Below are 13481 nucleotides of genomic sequence, written 5' to 3'. Positions count from 1 at the left end.
CTGTTCTTGGCCCCAACCCTGCAGTTCTACAGGGCAGCTGGGTTGCTACAGTAGGCTAGCTCCCAGAGACTGCACAGGCCGGAAAGATAGCACCATGAAACTCAGGGGAGGAGACCAGGCCAGCACAACTGTGGGCTCCATTCCTCCAGAATCAAGTTCAAACTCCTCCAAATGGCATTCCACCTGGGGACAACCTGACCACCCTAGCTTTCCAATTGGTCTCCATTCCTCCTACCCTGCAAAGAACAAGAAAGAATGTGACAGGGCTGGGATTTGAACCAATACCTGTCTGGCTGCAAGGCAGGGCAGAGCAGTGAGGTGGAGAGAGCACTGATTAATGGGTCAGACACACCCAAGTTCTTCTCGTTCTAGCTCTACCACTTGCTAGCTGTGTGACCCCAGGTGACTGCCCCACCTCTCTGTGCCTTGTCTGTAAAACAGGATTAGTAGTAGTCCCACATTAGTTTCCTATGGCTGTTGTCACACATTACCATAAACTCCATGGCTTAAAATAACATTATCTTACAGTTCTGAATGTCAGAAGTCCAAGATCAGTCTCGTTGACCTAAAACCAAGGTGTCAAAAGGCCTGTGCTCCTTCTAAAGGCTCTAGGGGAGAATCTGCTTCCTTGCCTTTTCCAGCTTCTAGAGGCTGCCTGCTTTCCATGGCTCGTGGTCCCTTCCTCCATCTTTGAAGTCAGCAATGACTGATTGAGTCTTTTTCTTGATGTATTATTACTCTGACCTCCTCTTCTGTAGTAAATCTCTCTCTTACAAGGACCCTTATGATTACCTGGGGTCCACTGGATCATCTAGAGTAAACTTCTTATCTCGAAATCCTTAATCACACTGCAAACTCCCTTCTACTGTGTGAGGCAACATATCTGCAGGTACGGGGGGGTTCGTATATGAACATCTTTGGAGGGCCACTGTTCAGCCTCCCACAGGCACCCACCTCATGAAGTGGGATACTACAGGTGAATGCTTAGCGAGGTATCTAACTGACGAGAGGCCAGTGATGCTTAATTCCAGCTGGGCATGAGAGTCACTTTGAGAGAGTTTATAAAATATCAGTTCCTGAGGCTCACTCAGGGGCTTGGAAGATTCAGGGGGTTGGGGATGTCTATGCATTGGAATTTTTATAAGCTCCCTAGTGACTCTGTTGGGCAGCCACAGGTGGGGTTGACTGTAATCGGAACTGAATTCATGTTAGCAGTTATTCTTATTCCCCACAGCTACTTAGCACCGAACCTCAGTGCCCAGGAGCTGCTCAATAGATGTTTGTTGGATTAGACTGAACTGAATCACTCTTGGGGCCCCAAACTGCCCCTGGGGTGGGGTGGGACGGTCCAGAGGGTTTCTCACTGCTGCATCAGGGCCTGAAGAATGAGGTTCTGTGGGCACACAGAGGCTGAGGCCTCCAAATCAACCTCACACCCAGAAATGGCTGCCTGGGGGGCTGGAGTCCTTCCTCCTCCCCAAAGTCCAGTCAAGGGGGCCGACTGGGCAGAATCCAGTCATCAACGGGCCATTGTTAATGGAACAGAGGGGCTCTGTGCCCATTTAACACTTCCCTCCCTCATGAGGCTGCTCCCAGCTGAGGGCTGGCTTCTGGAGCACTGTGAGGCTGGGGAGGGGGCCATGGGGGCCCCCAGGCTATGAAGGGGGAGGATAAGGGGTGGGGGCTGGTCGGAGGCGCAGAGGCAGCTTAGAACATAAGTTAGCAGGCTGGAAAGCTGGGGTGCTGATATGAGCACTCAGCTACAATGCCTGGAAGAGGTTCCAGTTAAAGCTGGGAATCCAGAAACAGCCCATGAAACCCACCGGACCCCAACCAGAGCCAGGCGGACAGCTTTCCTCGTGGGGTGATCACGCTTCATCTACCTTCTTCCCTTTAAAAAACAGAAAGGTGAAATCCATGTGGTAAATGGCACCTTTCATTGCCTATGGAAGAACAGTGTTTTCAAAAGGGCTGGGAGAGTTTTACGTTTTGTGGATTTGGGGTTTTAAAGGCAGGTAATTCAACCAGGGTCGGGCATCAGTGTCTCTTTGCTTAGCAGACCTTTTCTACATTAAGCACTTGATATTAATAGCATGAGTTGGATTTCAGGAGGGTTGGGTTTAAGATTCCCAAAACAGTGCCTGACCAGAATCCTCAAAAATGTCAGAAACCCACACTTGTGCTAGCCATCAACAATTCTCATCTGTTGAATAAAGCTATCCTCTGGTAGTCTCTGCCAAAGGAGTAGATTGCCTTTAAAATGTTCTAGGAGGGTGGGATCTCAAAGTAGGATCCTGGACCAGCAGCAGCACCTGGGAACTAGAAATGCACATTCTCGGGCCTCTCTCCAGACATCAATAAGTCTCTGGGGGTGGGCACAACAGGCTCTTTCAAAAGCCTTGCAGGTGAGTCTGATACATGCTAAAGTTTGAAAATCACTGTTCTAGAGTGATATTTTTCAAACTTCAGGTTGTACAATCAATTTGGTAGGTTGGACAAGCTTCTGTAAAAGAGTAGAACACAACTGTGTAGAACAGAAAATATCAGAGTGCATCATGTGTATTAAAGACACATATGGGTTTCATAAGACTTTTGTTTCAGTTATGTGTCTCTGTCTGAGGTTTTGATTAAACAATACAAAAAGATTGAAAGCCACTGTTCTCAAGCTGGAATGTACTAATTTCGACAAGCTCCTCTTTTGTAATGTGTCTGAATCAGGAGCTTTTAAGGGTCATGGTGTGAGAGTTCCCTTGCCCCTGTGATGTACTCATGTAGGCGGCGAACAGAGGAGAGGGTCTACTTTGGGGGCAGACAGCCTCTTTACAATGTTAGCCTAAAGTTAAACTGTGCATTTTCTCTACATTTATAAAACCTTCTGCCCCTCTACTGCTGCCCCCAACTCTATGTATATATACCTAGGGAAGTATGTGGACCAAACGACTAACCGGTTATATCTGAGTGATGGGACAGAAGAGTGTTTTGTTGCTTTCTTCTCTGTATTTGACCATTTCCTTGAATTTTGAAGGAAATCTATCATTATTATAAAAACAGTAAAGTCGCTACTTAAAAAAATATAAAGCTAAGGGTTCATCTCTTTGTGGAAATACAGAAAAGGGAAGGCATTCTACCTAAGGCTGAGGGCAGATCCCCCATGTCCCCAGAGTCATCCTTGATTAAACATCCACAGACATAATCCCTCAGAGGAACAGCACCACCGCCTCCCACCCCCTTTACCCCCACACACCCGTCGCCCACTCCTCCTTAGCCCTTTTGCACCTCCAGGTTCTCATACCAGCCCTGTTTGCAGCCTGGATCCTTACCACTAGCCTCTTTGTCATTATACAGACGAGAAATGGAGGTTCCAAGAAGCTAAGCCACCTGCCCAAGGTCACCCAGCTAGAGATGCAAGCTGGGACTTGAAGTACAGGGTCTGCTGACCTCAAATCTCAAGCACATTGTTCTCCTGGTACTATTTGTTTTTCTACCTTGGGCCATTCTTATCACTTTCCACTTTGTACCAGAGTTAACATTTGCCGTATGTACAGCACCAAATTTATAAAGAAAGAAGGAAGGAGGGAAGGATGCAGGAAGGAAGAGAAGCAAGGAGAGGTGGGGAGGGGAGGAAGGGAGGAGGAAGAAAGAGGAGGGGAGCAGAGGAGGCCTCTGGTCATACTCTGGGGTGGGAACGAAGGGCAGACCTCTGCCTGTGTGAGGCCCCACACTGAGCGGACCCTGAATACGAAGTCTGGCCAAGAGGCAGTATCGTCTGGTCAGATCACCGTGGCCAGGCTGACACCACAGTTCCCAGATGTAGGCACCTGCCCAGCCAGACAAGAGGGGAAATGAAGGAGCAGTCAGGAGCACAGTTAACCAGGAGCCTGGAGAATGCTACCCATGGTAGCTGAGGAGCCTGCTGGGACTACAGGGCAGGAAGGATGTGGGGGCCCTGGTTGTGTCCTCTTTGTCATGTGGGTGGAGTCAAAGGTGACTGCTGAGGGTGGGGGCTGGGATGAGAGTATCTGGGGAGAGTGACCACTCAGCCATGACCCGGCAGTAGTTACACTAACCGTCCTGGGCAGAGCTAGACTCTGCAGAGAGCCTGTGTCATGTCCTATGTCGCTGTTTTCCAGTTGTGCCTCAGTTTGACGAGTGGTAAAACAGGAAGCTCAGTAAGTATGATTTTAGTTGTTTTAAAACTGGACAATTTAAAAGCAGCTTAAATACAAAAAACTAATAACGCTAGTTGCCTTTGTGGAGAGACCTGGGTGTCTGGGGCAGGTGTGAGAAAGAGATTTTACCATATACCTTTTGTGCCGTTCTAATTTTATACCATGGGTATGCATTACTTATTTTACAAAACTTAATCGAACTAATAAAATAAAAGCAGGTACCAGTTTCCTACCTGTAGAAGTAGAAGCGAAGTTCTTTTGAGGTGAGACTCTCTCATTTTGGACAAGTCATTTTAATAGGCCTCCGAATTTAAGCAGAGGCAAAGCCAGAAAGGAAAATTTAGGGGCAATGAAAAGCAAAAATAACCACACAGCCAAATTTAACTGTCTACTTTCTCTGCGAGAAAAGCAACAACTCTACAGAAATTATTACTGTGGTGACTGGGCCTGAGACTGATGAGGGGGGCAGTAACTGGTTTGGGTCCCCACCCTCCTGTGGAGGGAGAAACAGCGATCCCTGAAGCCCGAGGGGACATGTGGGCTAAGGCGGGCAGTGTCAGGGGGAGCTGCCCTGCAGACCGTGGAATCCTGGGTTATTCCTAGATATTCTGGGGAGGGCAACTGGAATCATGCTAACCACGTGAGCCTGGGCATTAAAGGGTATGAGGGACCCACGAAGGCTGCAGACCCTGCAGACCTCTGGGAGTCCGGCACCTGTCCACTGAGAGCAAGGTGATCGGTCACATGCTGGGTAATCACAGAGGCCAGGCATCTCATGGAGGCCCTTTGTTTCCAGGCCCTTCCAGGACCAGGGTGGCATTGGCACTCAAGCAGGAGGAGGTGGGGTGGAGAAGAAACCTGTCCTCCAACCCCCAACTGAAGCCTGGGTAGGGCCCCTATGGCATCAGAACTGCTCCTCGAAAAATGATGACTCATGGCCCAATGGGAATCAGTTTTTCTCTCACCCCAGAGGGTCACTTGCCATGGAAAACAGGGACCCATGACAGTAGACTGAATCAGAAATGCAAGCTTGAAAACAGAGCCAGCCTGCACTGCTAGAGGTCAGAGGGCAGGCTAACTCCTGTTTCTCTGCAGAAAGACTTGAGTCTCAGTTTCTCCCCTTTCCGGCCCAGGGAGTTCAAGAGAGCCAGAAAACCTAAGTAAGCCTCAGTATCCTCACCTGAAATATGGAGAAAATCATGCCCAGAGACTCAGTGTAGGGCTGGTCACTGGGCCCTTCTCTGGGCTGCTGCAGTAGCTGCGGCAGCCTGGCATCCTGTGCCAACAAACTGGGCTGAGGAAGCTGGCACTCAGCCCCTCGCTTGACTCACACTCCTTTTTCCAAGTCTGGCCCACCAAAAGCAGGACAGGTACCCCCCCCTGAGCCTCTGTGTTCCTTCCATAGGGGAGAGTCTCACTCCAAAAGGCCATAAGAGCTGGATTTGCATGGCCAAGGAACTGAGCTCTCTCTGCCACCTCTTAATGGAACCACAGTCTCCAAAAGTTCTGGTAAGTGACCCACACTCTAAGATGAAAACTTCCTGGCAGTTCCCGTCTGCAGCACACCATCTGGCAGGCACAGGTTCAGTACACTGCACCTCCTGTAAGTCTCGGGTAGTTTCATTTCTACTGGATGATGGAGTGGTTAAGAGCATAGGTATGTCTGGCGTTGAACAGCCAAGGGTTTGAATTCAAAGGCTGTGTGACCTTGGAAAAGTCACCTAACCTCTCTGGGCCTCAGTGTTGGCATCTGGAAAATGGGGCTACCTCATGCCATCAGATTGATGCAAATAAATCACTCAGCCTGTGGTTGCTTAGTACATAAAGAGCTCTCAGATACTAAACAGTACCTTCTAGAAAGGCAGAGGCCTCTGGGACCTGGCCTAGTACTCGGTACACAGTCCAAACAGGCTTTCTTTTTTAAAAATGATTCCAAGAGAATAGCAGGCATCATTCTCAAAGCTCGACACAGGCTCCTGAGCTGTCCCCTCCCCATTCAGAATTCCAATCAGAGGCCTGGCATGGAGGCCCTTTTGGAAGATCTCTATGCTCATCACCACTACCAGAAGCTCTTGCCTCCCAGCAGAGTTTATGCATGGGGTGGGTGGGGGCCAGGTTGGGAGGGGAGGGGAGGGAAAGTGGGAGACAGCAGTTGGGGAGGAGAACCCAGGACAGGAAGCCGGGGAGCAGATCTGGCCCTGTCACCTGGGGTGTGCCCTTGCAGGACTTTGGGCACCAAGTCATCAACAGAACTACAGAGGGCAGACTGGCAGGTAAGCAGCAGACAGCGAGATTCAGTGATGTCATGTTTTCCCAAAATGACTCAGTGGCTTGCCCCTGGGCTATGAATGGTGAGCTGTGTGCTGTGGCCTCAGAGCCTCCCGTCTCCTTGCCCTCCAGGCTTGCCCGGCACCTCTCCTTCTGTTACCTCCTGCCTCCCTGTCCCAGGGAACCATGGCTACAGCATTCCTGCTCTGCTTCTCACTGTGACCCCAGCCCAGGGCACATCCCCATGCTGCTTCTGTCATGTCCAATCTCTACATTGGGGGAAGACCTAAGTTCCAGACAGACCTGGGTTTTATTACTGCCTGAGTCCTCTTGGCTGAGTGACCTTAGGTGGGTTGCTCTGCCTCTCTGAGCCTCAGTTTCCTCATCTGTAAAAGAGATGCATTGCTAACAATCTTGCTGGGTTGTGTGGGGCTTAGTGAGAATGTCTGTAAAGTACTTGGCACATAGTAGGCGCTTAGCAAATGGAAAGTACGACATTCAAGGGCCTTTACGATCTGACCTCAATTTACTTACTCACTCTTCTTGATGCTCACTGTGTACAAGGCGCTGCTTTAAACACTTGTATAGAAACACATTTTATTCTCCTATCAACCCCATGTGATGGGTACTATTAGTATCTCCATTTTACAGATAAGAAAAGTGAGGCACAGAGAGGTTAAGCACCTTGGTCATGGTAGCACAGTCAGTAAGTGGGGAGCAATGTTTCCATGCAGGCAGCCTGATTCTAGAGCCTGCATATGTAACCACAACTCCTTCCTGCCTCATCTCTCTCTCTCCGTGCATCCTATAAATTACAGTTCTTTCTAATTGGACTCCTCACCATCTCTGCATTTGATCCAAACTTTCCCATCCCCGTGCTTTTGCCTAGGTTCCCTCTTGCACTGGAATATCCACCTGCCCATGAAGCCTTTCCCAAGTCTTTCCTCATGTCCACCTTTGTGGGCTCATCACAGTTGGATCCAAGGTAGTTATTTGCGCTGGTCTCCTCTCCTCTTCTAGCCTGGAGGGGCCTTCTGCTACCCCCAGCCCACCCTGCAGTGTCAGGCATGAGCAGGTACACAGTGCCCGGACAGGTGATGCCCTGGCCGGGGCACCCTCATGCGTGCGCCCCAGGTTGTGTGGAGGAGAATGTAGCACTCAGGGCCCTGCTACTTCTGCGAGGACAGCTCAAGGGCTGCAGCTGGAACTGTCCCTGTGGAGGCAGCCTGCCAGTTGGACTTCTTTGTCTGCTCAGGGGAAAGGACTCAGGCACAGAAGGCTTCCATCGCCTGGGGGTCAAGGCCAAACCCTGGAGAGGCTGAACGTTTGTCCATCCACCCAGGCAACAGGACTGAGAAGCACTTGCTGGTGGGGTTGAGTAGTGGGGCCCATGGTGTAACCACCCGCCAGCCCACCTAATTCACAGGGGCCTCTCAGAGGTTTTAGGCCCATCCTCAGGCTTCTAGCCCAGCACCCACAGGGTAATGACTGTGAGAGGCCACTTTCCCATTCCCTCCCTGTCCCATACAGGGCCTCTGGTCCAGGCCAGCTGTCTCCTCCCACTCACCATGACTGCTACAACCTCTGCCCAGGCACAGATCACTCCCAGCAGGCAGCCATAGGGAGGGCCGCTGACCTAGGCTACCAGAAGGTGACATCCAAGCTGAGGCCTGAGGATGAATGGGAGCCGGCCACAAGAAAAGAAGGAAGCAGAGTGTTCTCAGCAGCTGGAAAGGCTACAGAGAGCAGGACATGTGCAGATGGGACATGAGGACGATTTGAAACTTGGAACACCTAGTACAAGGTGAGGGCTGGTGAAAGAAGAGGCTGGGGAATCCAATTCACTGGAAGATCACAGAAGCTTCTGCAGAAGCCATGACATGTCCCTCGAAGAGCTTGGTGCTTACGCCAGGGTGGGGTTTCTGTCTTGCTGGAATGGCCATCGGGGAGATAGAGTCCCCAATCTGCCAGTTCTTTCTTGTTAATTTAAATCCTTTCTGCTGCCATTTACGCCACTTCCCGAGACCGGGTCATTGCCAAGGGGGAGCAGCAATCAGCAGATGGCCTTGCAAAAGAGGCTGCTGCACCATCAGAAACGCCCTGCCCAGGTCAGCCTGGGGAAGGCGAGGCTCTAACGTCTACTCGCAATACCTACAGGGGCTGTGGCTTCGCCTGAAGCCTGCCTCCCCAGAACTTCCTGGCCCGAACTAGTGGCATGCCCTGGCCACAGTTATGCAATAAAAAACAAAAATAAAAAAGTTCTTGTGTTCCATTTGGCATCTTGGGCTGCAGCCACAGCAGGAAAGATACATACACAGGTAGTATCGTGGCAGAGTTAAAATTACTGACTCTGGAGCGGGGCTGCAGGGCTCAGACTTAGCTTTGCACTTACGAGCTGTGGGAAGCTGACAACTGTTTTGCCTGTCTGGTTCTGTGTGCCCATCTGTAAAATGGTAATAACAGCAATACCTACCTCAGGAGCTTCCTGTAAGAACTCAATGAGCACAGGCAGGAAAGGTGCTAAGTATGATACTGTGCATGCTGGTTGTAATCACCATTATTTCCTGTGTACCCTACCCCCAGGCACCTGCACCAGATGCAAGAGGATAAGGAAAAGTAAAAGAAAAATAGCATCTTTCAGAATAAAAATAAGACAGCGTGTCTGACCTTTGTGGTCAGGGTGTTTCGGTTCTAGGTTCCCTGCGAGGAGCACTACCCCTTCCTGACTCTGACTCACAGATTCTAGGTTCTAATCTCAGGCCTCTTCAGGCATGTCTATGTTTAACCCTGTAGCAACAGGCCTTCTCCAGAGAAGGGCCATGGGCCACCCCGAAGCCCCGCCTGCATGGTCAGAGTTGTGAAATTCTTTGCTGAAAATCAGTGCTGTCTCAGCCAATGGGTGGCCCAGTTTGTTTTCAAAATATTTCCTCAGATAGCATTGCTTTGGCTCAGACACTTTAGCACTTTCCAGAATCCTGCAGATGGTAAGGCAGCTGGAGAAGAAGGGAGAAGAGGGAAGGAAGAGAGTAAGAGAGGCCCAGGGCTAAATCTCAGGTAGCTGAGTGGACTTGCAGGCACAGGCACGGGCACTGCATGCGTGAACAGACATGCACGCACAGGGCGAATGGAAAGCAGATCGACCTGTAGAAGGGGCTTTAAACCATCTAAGCTATGGAGGCTTCTTATGAAACAGAGCTTTTGTCTGAAGGTTAGCTCTCACTAGGTACAGATACATTATCTAAAGTCACAGATATTAATTCATTTACAGCCCTATTATGTATGACCTATTACCACCCCCCTCTTATCGATTAGGAAACTAAAGCTCAGAAAGGTTAAGTAACTTACCCAAGGTCACATCGCTACTAAGCAGTACTGTGGGCATTCTGTGTTCTTAATCATTACATAATTTGCCTTTCAGAATAAGTGTGTCCCCATGTTTGTATATCCGTGTGTGTGCAAGAATTTGTGCCTACAAATGTTTCTGTGTAATGTGGCTGTGGGGTATATTTGAGTGTGTGTGTATTTCAGCCCATGCAATGTATATGATGACCTGTGAGTATGTGGGTGGCTGCCTCTCTCCCAAGCTATGGGGTTCACCCACTAAGTTCCCTCTAAGCAGCCTGACAGCAGCAAGCCAAAGGGGCTTCCCACCAGGAGGCAGCACCCAGAGCATTCTGGCAGTGCCCGCTCCCCAGATCTGAGAAGTTTCAGTTTGCTGACCCAGCTTGGCACAGCCACATACAATGAGAAGGCCTCTCAGCCACTCCCTGGGTCAGGGAGGGAGACCCTCAGCTGCCAACCCTGCTGGGGGACTGCCCCCACCCCAGAGCCCTTGTTCTTCCCTTCTCACAGGGTGCTGGGTTTTAGAGTGGGCCAACTGAATTAATTGAAGTTATTAAGTTATCATGAATTTGCTTCTAACCCAACAGACATAGTGTTCAAGCTTCTTGAAACCACTGGTGTGAACTCACACCACCAGTGCCCTAAGCTGATGAGGCCTAAGCCGATATGACTCTGGTCAAAAGCAAAGAACCTTGACATTCTAGTTAGTCCAGGAAGCCCTACAACGTAAATGTATAGTTTTTGTGCGTTTCTTCCCATGTGAGCCCCACCTTGGAGGGACACGACAGGAAAAAATTAGCTTTGGTTCATCCACTCTACACCAATATTTAAGATGCAAAGCTTCATCGGATGCCACAAAACCGGGAAAAGCCTCCACCATTCTCCATCATTAAAGTCAAACTCACCAACCTAGAGACTACCCTCTGCCTTGCTGAGCAGGGCAGGGCTAGGAGACTTACTCAGATGGAACGGAGCTGAGCTGCAACCCCCGGAGGTCTTTTCTCCCACATGCTCCTCTGCCCCAGCCGTTAGCGTGCCAGCGTCCTGCAGCACAAGGACAGACCAATGGTGGGTGTGTTTCCTGCCTTTTGAAGCTCCCAAAGTCAAGGAGAAGGGGCTGGACTAGGAGGGGGCAGGAAGGAGGGAGCTAGAGAAGGCAGCCAGTGAGCCAGGTGTAGCCATGGGAGGGGTGGCCAAAACTTCTCCTCCCAGAGCTTCCAGGCTGGCCTCTGAGATGGTTGTTTACTTGCGGCACTCAGGAGAGGCTGAGCTGGGAACTGGCTTATTTATTTTCCATACTTTTCCTCCAAATCCTTTTCAGAGAGTTCTCAGAACCCCAGAGATAAATTTCCCAGGGCCCCCCAAAACCCACAGTCCCTCAGCACACAGCCATCTTTGTGGGAGGGAAGCAGGGTGGGGTGGCGTAGAGAGGGAGGGATAGGGAGGATGGACACATGAAGTTACTGGTGGTCAGGGCTCCCACGGTCTGCCCGCCCGCTACTCCATTCTAGGAGGAGGGGTTGCAGGAGCAACCAGCCAGATTCGAGGCAGTGGAGACGAAGGCTGAGTGTGTTCACCTTCAAGCACAGAACAAACTGTCCAGTCAGGCAGGGACCATGCCACATTCAGCTGTGAAATCCACATGCTCAGGGCAAGACAAGCAGCATTTTATCATTTGTGTAGGCATCAGAGAAGGAAAAATAGACACGTATTTCTGTTGAAGGAATGAAAAGGAGAACTGTTTTCCTTTCCTCCTGTGTGACTTCATGAAGGGCAGAGACCTCTCTGAATGTTTCCTCATGGCTAATGTTCCCTGCTTTGTGACTTCCCAGCAGAGGGACTCATAGCCTATCCCTGGCCTTCACCTACTATCTGCCAACATTCTCAAGTACTCCCGTATCAGATAGTGGAGCCACATATATATATATATATACACACACACACACACACACACACACACACACACACACACAAGGTGAATAGTCATTGTCCCTTGGGTAGGGGCAGCTTCTCTCCATACCCAGTCTCCCAAATTCCATCCTGGACAGCATGTCCACTCTGCAGTGGAGCGGGGAGAGGAACTTGGGCACTGTGAACACACCCAGATGGGCTTCCTGTGGAAGGTAGGCTGGGCCCTCTGGGTACTGTTATTCCTTTCAGGTTGCCAGCTCTTCCCGTACTATGGACATCTATATCGGAGGTTCTTGGGGCAGAGGTGGGGGTGGGCAGAGTAGTGAGGACCCTGCCTCAACAGGGGTAATCTGTCTCAGCCCTTCAGGGGTATAGAGTACCAACTAGACTGAAAACACAGCTGGCTGCCCCTAAGTGCCTGCAGGAGTGTCCTTGCAATTCCTCAGCTTCAGGACCTTGGGCATCCACTGCACCTCTCTGGGCCTCCTTTCCTCATCTGTAGAGATGATAACCACTGTCCCTCTGTGAGGCATGTGTGAAAAAGCATAAGCTGGGGACCAAGTGAGCCATGTGGTTATCATCCTTCCCACCCTTCTGCCCCAGCTCTCCTGAGGATCAGACACCGAAGAAGAGTCCAGCTTTCCAGGGCACGTGGAGCAGGAGTGGGAAGGACAGTCATTACATGTCCCTTTAATTTCACCAGGTAAGTGATGACAGGAGGTGGCAGGTAAGGATTGATTTCCCTATGTAATAGATTTCTATCCTGGAGAGGGCCGAAAAGGGCAAGGGTTATAGTCACCCATTTGAGGATGTTTACCTGGCAATTTCTCCCAAACCCAAACTTGTGACTTATAGGGTCACGAGTGGCAGCTTTGTCCCCACTTCTCAGATAAGCAGCAAATCATCTCTCACTGGAATTACTGCAACATCCCCCTGTAATCATTCTCAAACTCCCCGCTTCCTGACTTCAGATCCACATGGAAGACTCCAGCAGTCTGGTGCCGCCTAGCCTTTGATTCCCACGGCCCATGGTAACTCAGGCTGGGCACAATATGTGGAAAAAGAGGACTGTAGTCAGAGGCCCCAGGACCACGTTAGTAGTGCATCAGGGTTGCTTCCTCATTGCCATGGAGAACCAGTAGGGACCTTAGAGACAGCCTGACACGGTGGAGACAGCTTGGGTCCAGAGTCAGACATCCGGGTTCAGATCTTAGCTTTGTCCCTCACCAGGCATGTGACCTTGAAAAAGTTATAGTATTTAACTTTCCTGAGTCTCAGCTTCCTAATTTCTAAAATGGTAACCTCATAGGTATGTAAGGTCTTAATGAGAAAATGTATGTGGAGCTCTCAAGTCACAGAAGGCATAATTAAAGTGAAAGGTGATATTGAGAAAGGACTGGCTGCAGCATTCCACCTGAACTTGGGGGTGGTGGCTAAGCTCAGATCATTCCCTCTCTCATTTGGGACCACAGGCGTGGGTGCTGGCCACATGCTTTGCTAATTTCAGCATTAAGATAATTTAGAAGTTTGAATTGCACACTAAACCTAGTCACAAAGGGACAGGGTGGGAAATGATCCACTTCTTTGCAATTATAAGGCCCCCACATCTTGCATGCTCTCAATCTCATGCCAGGAGGGAATCATTCCCAAGTCTGCTTGCAGTCCCAGCTCCAAGAACATGAGATGGTGCTGCTCTTCTGGGAAACTCATGCCAAGTGGCACAGAGGCCCCCGCCCCACACACACACTCTATGTTCAGTGAAGGGGATGTGACCGCCCCTTCACCTGCTGC

General features: G+C 50.2%; 1 protein-coding gene and 1 long non-coding RNA gene across 9 annotated transcripts in view; one reads left to right on the top strand and one right to left on the bottom strand.

Annotated features, from left to right (window-relative positions):
- The window catches only part of CHST3 (carbohydrate sulfotransferase 3), a 37488-nt gene that overhangs the window by 22205 nt on the left and 1802 nt on the right, over positions 1–13481 (bottom strand). For 2 of the 6 annotated variants that reach the window (XM_039872068.1, XM_039872065.1), the window contains exon 2: positions 10739–10823. The exons of the other annotated variants lie outside the window; for them this stretch is intronic. The gene's annotated coding sequence lies outside the window, so the exon portion shown is untranslated. The remainder of the gene's footprint in view (positions 1–10738; positions 10824–13481) is intronic. 6 annotated transcript variants of the gene reach the window in all.
- LOC120609509 (uncharacterized) lies at positions 3566–8716 on the top strand. 3 transcript variants are annotated; one of them, XR_005654785.1, is made up of 4 exons: positions 3566–4169; positions 4966–5678; positions 7327–7422; positions 7968–8716. It is a non-coding gene; the product is annotated as an uncharacterized LOC120609509 (long non-coding RNA). The 3 variants fall into 3 exon arrangements; XR_005654786.1 differs by having other exon boundaries at positions 5575–5678; positions 7968–8709; XR_005654784.1 differs by lacking the exon at positions 4966–5678 and having other exon boundaries at positions 3571–4169; positions 7968–8705.

The sequence above is a fragment of the Pteropus medius genome, unplaced genomic scaffold, assembly GCF_902729225.1.
Source record: "Pteropus medius unplaced genomic scaffold, Ma_sr-lr_union100, whole genome shotgun sequence".
Lineage (NCBI taxonomy): Eukaryota > Metazoa > Chordata > Mammalia > Chiroptera > Pteropodidae > Pteropus > Pteropus medius.
The sequence above is the reverse complement of the archived record's forward strand: the minus strand, read 5'-3'. Positions and strand labels throughout refer to the sequence as shown.